The sequence below is a fragment of the Heterodontus francisci genome, chromosome 3 (assembly GCF_036365525.1).
Source record: "Heterodontus francisci isolate sHetFra1 chromosome 3, sHetFra1.hap1, whole genome shotgun sequence".
Lineage (NCBI taxonomy): Eukaryota > Metazoa > Chordata > Chondrichthyes > Heterodontiformes > Heterodontidae > Heterodontus > Heterodontus francisci.
In genome coordinates, this window is record NC_090373.1 from 142,546,922 (window position 1) to 142,554,655 (window position 7,734).

Below are 7,734 nucleotides of genomic sequence, written 5' to 3' on the forward strand. Positions count from 1 at the left end.
TCTAACCCCGACATGGTCATCAAACCTGCAGACAAGGGTGGTGCTGTTGTTGTATGGCGTACCGACCTCTACCTTGCAGAAGCTCAACGCCAACTCACAGACACCTCTTCCTACCTCCCTCTGGACCATGACCCCACCACCGAACATCGTCCAAAGGACTGTCACTGACCTCATCTCCTCTGGAGATCTTCCCTCTACAGCTTCCAACCTCATAGTCCCGCAACCCCGGACAGCCCGCTTCTATCTCCTTCCCAAAATCCACAAACGGGACTGTCCCGGCAGACCCATTGTGTCAGCCTGCTCCTGCCCAACTGAACTTATTTCTTCCTATCTAGACTCTATCTTTTCTCCGCTGGTGCAGTCTCTTCCCACCTACATCCGTGACTCTTCTGACGCCCTACGTCATTTTGACAATTTCCAGTTTCCTGGTCCCAACCGCCTCCTCTTCACTATGGACGTCCAATCGCTCTACACCTCCATCCCCCACCAGGATGGTTTGAGGGCTCTCCGCTTCTTCCTGGAACAGAGGCCCAACCAGTCCCCATCCACCACCACCGTCCTCCGCCTGGCTGAACTTGTTCTCACATTGAACAACTTCTCCTTCAACTCCATGCATTTCCTTCAAGTAAAAGGTGTCGCTATGGGTACCCGCATGGGTCCTAGTTATGCCTGTCTTTTTGTGGGATATGTCGAGCATTCTTTGTTCCAGTCCTACTCAGGCCCCCTCCCCCAACTCTTTTTCCGGTACATTGATGACTGTATCGGTGCCGTTTCCTGCTCCCGCCCCGAACTAGAAAACTTTATCAACTTTGCTTCCAATTTCCACCCTTCTCTCACCTTTACATGGTCCATCTCTGACACTTCCCTTCCCTTCCTCGACTTCTCTGTCTCCATCTCTGGGGATAGGTTGTCTACCAATATCCATTATAAGCCCACTGACTCCCACAGCTACCTCGACTACACTTCTTCACACCCTACCTCCTGTAAGGACTCCATTCCATTCTCCCAGTTTCTCCGTCTCCGACGCATCTGCTCTGATGATGCTACCTTCCATGACGGTGCTTCTGATATGACCTCCTTTTTCCTCAACCGAGGATTTCCCCCCACTGTGGTTGACAGGGCCCTCAACCGTGTCCGACCCATTCCCCGCACCTCTACCCTCACCCCTTCCCCTCCCTCCCAGAACCGTGACAGGGTTCCCCTTGTCCTCACTTTTCATCCCACCAGCCTCCATATCCAAAGGATCATCCTCCGCCATTTTCGCCACCTCCAGCGTGATGCCACTACCAGTCGCATCTTCCCCTACCTTCCCCTGTCAGCATTCCGAAGGGATCGTTCCCTCCGCGACACCCTGGTCCACTCCTCCATTACCCCCACCACCTCGTCCCCGTCCCAGGGCACCTTCCCTTGCAATCGCAGGAGGTGTAATACCTGCCCATTTACCTCCTCTCTCCTCACTATCCCAGGCCCCAAACACTCCTTTCAGGTGAAGCAGCGATTTACTTGTACTTCTTTCAATGTAGTATACTGTATTCGCTGCTCACAGTGTGGTCTCCTCTACATTGGGGAGACCAAGCGCAGACTGGGTGACCGCTTTGCGGAACATCTCCGCTCAGTCCGCAAGCAGGACCCTGAGTTTCCGGTTGCTTGCCATTTCAACACTCCCCCCTGCTCTCATGCTCACATCTCTGTCCTGGGATTGCTGCAGTGTTCCAGTGAACATCAACGCAAGCTCGAGGAACAGCATCTCATCTACCGATTAGGCACACTACAGCCTGCCGGACTGAACATTGAGTTCAATAATTTCAGAGCATGACAGCCCCCCACTTTACTTTCATTTTTAGTCATTTTTAGTTATTTTTTCTTCCTTTTTTTTGCATTCCTTTTTACATTTTTTGCATTTATTTCATTTCATCTTAGTTTGTTCAGTTTGCTTACCCACTGTTTTTTTCAGGTTGTTTTTCTTCAGGTTTGCACTTGCTGATGTTCTATATTCAGTATATTCACACCTAATCTGTACTAATGCTTTGTCTTTCAAAACACCATTAACATATTGTTTGCCTTTGCTCTGTGACCTTTTGGTCAGCTATGTGGCCTGGTCCAATCTGCACCTTCTCCTTTGTTATCTCTTGCCCAACCCCCACCTCACTTGTTTATAATCTGTGACTTTTCTAATATTTGTCAGTTCCGAAGAAGGGTCACTGACCCGAAACGTTAACTCTGCTTCTCTTTCCACAGATGCTGCCAGACCTGCTGAGTGAATCCAGCATTTCTTGTTTTTGTTGCATGGGAACATCACTACCTGCAAGTTCCCCTCCAAACCACACACCATCCAGGCTTGGAAATCAATTGTTGTTCCTTCACGGCCACTGGGTCAAAATCCTGGAACTCCCTTCCTAGCAGCACTGTGGGTTTACCTACACCCCAAGGACTGCAACGGTTCAAGAAGACAGCTCACCACCATCTTTTCATTCGAACTAGAAGTAGGCCATTCGACTCCTCTAACCTGCTCCACCATTTAATAAGATCATGGCTGATCTGTTTGGGTCTCGAATTCCACACTCCCATCTACCCCCGATAACCTTTGATTCCCTTGCCGAATCTATCTACCCCGGCCTTAAAATGTTTCAATGACCCCGCCTCCACCACTTTGAGGCACAGATTTCCAAAGTTACGCAACCCTCAGAGAAAAAAATTTCTCATCTCTGTCCTAAAACGGCGACCCCTAATTTTAAAACAGTGCCCCCTAGTTCTGGACACCCCCACAAGAGGAAATATCCTCTCCACATCCACCTTGTCAAGACCATTCAGGATCTTATAAACTTCAGTCAAGTTTCCTCTCACTCTTCTGAACTCCAGTGAAAACAAGTCCAGTCTGTCCAACCTTTCCTCATAAGACAACCCACCCATTTCAGGTATCAATCTAGTAAACCTTCTCCAAAAAGTCTCCAATGCATTCGCATCCTTCCTTAAGTAAGGAGACCGAAACTGCAGACAGTATTCGAGATGTGGTCTCACCAATACCCTGTGTAACTGAAGCATAACATCTTTACTTTTATTCTCAATTCCTCTCGTAATAAAGGTTAGCATTCCATTAGTTGCTGTACCTGCATACTAACTTTTTGTGACTCATGCACTAGAACACCGAGATCCCTCTGCACCTCGGAGTTCTGCAGTTGTTCTCTGTTTAAGTAATACTCTGCTTTTTTATTCTTCCTGCCAAAGTGAACTTCACATTTTCCCACATTATACTCCATCTGCCAGATTTTTGTCCACTCACTTATCTTTGTGTCATTTGCAAATTTAGCTACCGTGCCATCGCTCCCCTCATCTAAGTCATTGATATAAATTGTAAAAGGTTGAGGCCCCAACACAGACCCCTGTGGTACTCCACTTGTCACATCCTACCAATCAGGAAATGACCCATTTATGCATACTCGCTGTTTTCTGCCAGCCAGCCAATCTTCTATCCATGCTAATATGTTACCCACTATACCATGAGCTCTTACTTTGCGCAATAACCTTTTATGTGGTACCTTGTCAAATACCTTCTGGAAATCCAAGTACATTATGTTAACATCCCCTTTATCCACGGCACAGATTATTCCTTCAAAGAAGTCCAATAAATTGGTTAAACACGATTTCCCTTTCACAAAGCCATACTGACTATTCCTGATTACCTTGAGTTTTTCTAAGTGCCCAGCTATCGCCTCCTTAATGATCGATTCTAACACCTTCCCCGCGACAGACATCAAGCTAACTAGCCTATGGTTATCTGTTTCCTGCCTCCCCCCTTCTTGAATAGAGGGGTTATATTTGCTATGTTCCAGTCTGATGGAACCTTTCCAAGATCTGGTGAACTTTGAAAAATTAACACCAACGCATCAACTACCTCATTAGCCACCTGTTTTAAGACCCTAGGATGAAACCCATCAGGACCCGGGGACTTGTCAGCCCGCAGTTCCATTAGTTTGGTCAGTACCGCTTCCCTGGTGATTGTAATTTCACCAAGTTCTTCTCTTCCTTCCACCTCCTGATTTACAGCTATTACTGGAATGTTATTTGTATCCTCTATAGTGAAGACAGAAGCAAAATATTTCTTCATTTTATCCATTTCCTTATTATCTTCTATTAACTCCCCATTCTCACCCTCTAGAGGACTGACATTCACTCTACTAACTCTTTTCCTTTTTAAATACCCGTAGAAACTCTTGTGATCCATTTTTACATTTCATTAGCTAGCTTCCTCTCATACTCTAATTTCTTTCTCCTGATTAACATTTTAGTCATTCTCTGTCATTCTTGATATTCTGCCCAATCATCTGACCTGCCACTCTTCTTTGCACAATTATATGCTTTTTCAAGTTTGATGCTTTCCTTAACTTCTTTAGTTAAGGGTCCTCTCCATAGAATTTTTCTTTATAGCGGGAATATACTTACCCTGAGTATTCTGAAATATCCCCTTGAATATCTGCCACTACTTCTCTATTAATCTATCTCCTAGCCTAGTAACCCAGTTCACTTCAGCTAGCTCAGCTTTCATGCCCTTATTTAAGTTTAACATACTACTCTTAGATGCACTCGTCTCTCTTTCAAACTGGATGTAAAATTCAATGATATTGTGGTTGTTGCTACCTAGAGGTGCCTTTACTCTGAGGTCATTAATTAATCCTGTCACATTACACAATACCAAGTCTAATATAACCTGCTCTCTGGTGGGTTCCAGAATGTGCTGCTGTAAGAAACTACCTCGAAAGCATTCTATGAACTCATCCAAGCCACTAATGCCAATCTGATTTTTCCAGTTTATATGTAAATTAAAATCACCCATGATTACTGTTGTCCTTTTATCACAAACAACCAATATTTCTTCCTGTATACTTCGTCCTACATTATTGTTACTGTTAGGGGGCTTGTAGACCACACCCACTAGTAACTTCTTTCCCCTACTATTCCTCATCTCCACCCGAACCGATTCTACATCTGGTCTCCTGAACCAAGGTCATCTCTAACTATTGCACGAATGCCATCCTTGATTAAGAGTGCTACCCCTCCACCTTTACCTAGCTTCCTATTCTTCTTGAACATCATATACCCCTCAATATTCAGGATCCAATCCATCTCTCTGCAGTGACTATCAGATCACATTTATTTACTTCAATGTGCGCTATCAGTTCGTCTACTTTGTTATGAATGCTACGTGCATTCAGATAGTAGAGTGAGGGGGGATTAACACTGTTTTGTGCAGCCCAGTGCATGAGTCCAGAAGGCTGTGTTGTCTACCTGGTGCCAGGGTTCAGGACATCTGCTCAGGAACTTGGAGTAGGATGGGGAGGATCCAGTTGTCGTGGTCCATGTAGGTATCAACGACACAGGTAGGACTAGGTTCTGAGGTTCTGCTTAGACAGTATGAGCAGCTAGGCACCAAACTGAAGAGCAGAACCTCAAGGGTAATAATCTCTGGATTATTACCTGAGCCACATGCCAATTGGCAGAGGGCACATAAGCCTCACAGCTCCAGTGACCCGGGTTCGATTCTGGGTACTGCCTGTGTGGAGTTTGCAAGTTCTCCCTGTGACCGCGTGGGTTTCCGCCGGGTGCTCCGGTTTCCTCCCACAGCCAAAGGCTTGCAGGTTGATAGATAAATTGGCCATTGTAAATTGCTCTAGTGCAGGTAGGTGGTAGGAGAATTGTGGGGATGTGGTAGGGAATATGGGATTAATGTAGGATTAGTATAAATGGGTGGTTGATGGTCGGCACAGACCCGGTGGGCCAAAGGGCCTGTTTCAGTGCTGTATCTCTAAATAAATAAAAATAAGATTAGTGAAATGAATATGTGGCTGAAAGACTGCTGTGGGAGAAGTGGGTTTCGGTTCGTGGGGCACTGGCATCAGTACTGGGGAAAGTGGAGGCTGTACTGTTGGGACGGTCTGCACCTGAACTATGCTGGGACCAGTGTTCTCAAGGGCAATTAGGGATGAGCAATAAATGCTGGCCTTGCCAGTGACACCCATACCCCATGAATGAATAAAGATTAGTAGTTAAGATTGTAGATCTGGTTACTGACCCTCCTGTTAATGGAAACAGTTTCTCCCCATCTGCTTTATCAAAATCCTACAGGTTCCTTGTATATGGAAATGAATGTAGGGAGGGAGCCTTGCCCCCATGATTTGTCAGGCAGTAGAAAATCAGGTGTGGCCACAGGTCTCAAGAGGTTATGCAATTTGGATTTTACCTGTAGCATCTGAGTGGATTTTTTTTTCCAAACGTATGTGCCTGTAATGCGAGATGCAATTTATTAAGGAATAACTTCCAAGACAGCAATTTCTTTAGGCCAGTAGCCTATAATTTCATTTTAACAATAATGATTTGGAGTGTTAACTGGTAAACAAAGGGGTGGTTGTTATGTACAACCACGCACATTTCATTCCATTCCATTGAGATACTCAAATGGGTCAGAGAAGTTTCCCTCTGCCAGACACAGAAATGAGCTGAGAGATTTGCAGGCAGCAGCAAAAAGTTGCCTGCCCATTAAAAACTGACCAAGTTTAGCTGTTACTCTGTGCTGAGCTGATTGTCTCTCTGTATTCTCTTTGACCTAACACTCATTCATCTTTTCATTACTGTGGAGTTGTCTTACATGGAGGGACAAATTGGGATCTGGGAGGATGCAATCGAAGCTGAATAGAAGGGTACTTTTTTACACAGCATGGAGCACATACCAATGACTCAGGCATAAAATAACACATCATCTGACTTACCATGAGTGTTGATACATTAATAAAAGCAAAAATCTTTTTAAAATGTTCAGGAAACAAAGAGACATCTGTGCAATAGTAACCTTGTTTCTGACACATTCCTGGGTTTTGTATCTATGGAAGGGATAATGGTCTCAAGGGAATGTTATAAATATTTTCCAAGTTGGACAGAGACATTGCAACAAGGAGTCATCACAGGTCTCATTAAAACTGATGTTTAAATTTAAAAATACATTTATTTAGAACAAAAGATAAATTTGTACATTGTATAATACTTAAGCCTCATCATTTCAGAACATGGTACAGTCAAAAATTTCACAATTTTGAAAGAAAGAAAGGTCCTGTTCATCATGCTTTGCTCACCAGTAAATGATACATTTTTGTCCAAGTAATCCAACATAATAAAATGAAGCGTCACCTCAAGAAAATAAGCCATCAGCAATACTGTGATTCATGAAATTATGATGAGCATCCTTTTCAATTTGTGTTTAACTCTACAAATAAGTAATATTAATCCCTGAAACATTAACTCTGTTTCTCTCTCCACAGATGCTGCCAGACCTGCTGTGTGTTTCCAGCATTTTCTGTTTGTAGTTAATATTGATAGTAGTTGTTTTCCTGCAGATCACATCAATGTGTGTATTTATAGTAGGTACTAGCAGACCTCCTGTGGCATTGCTTTGGCAAGTTGGAGAATATGCTGTTTTACAATGACAGGATGTATTAGAAAAGATAATTGCTGGTATATTGTTCCAGAACAAATAAAATCCCCTTCCATAAATTTCTGTCCTTCTCTTCTTCTGTCTAATTTTTTGTGTAAAGTTCCCACATTTTTTTACTTGTATTTCTCAGTTTATCAGAAAGCCTTTTTCTCCTTTTCCCAAACGTCACCCAATGTCTCTACATGTCTCTTGCACATGTTCCTTTATTTATTTACTCAATTTCAATATCTCATCAAATCTCTTTAGCCATATAC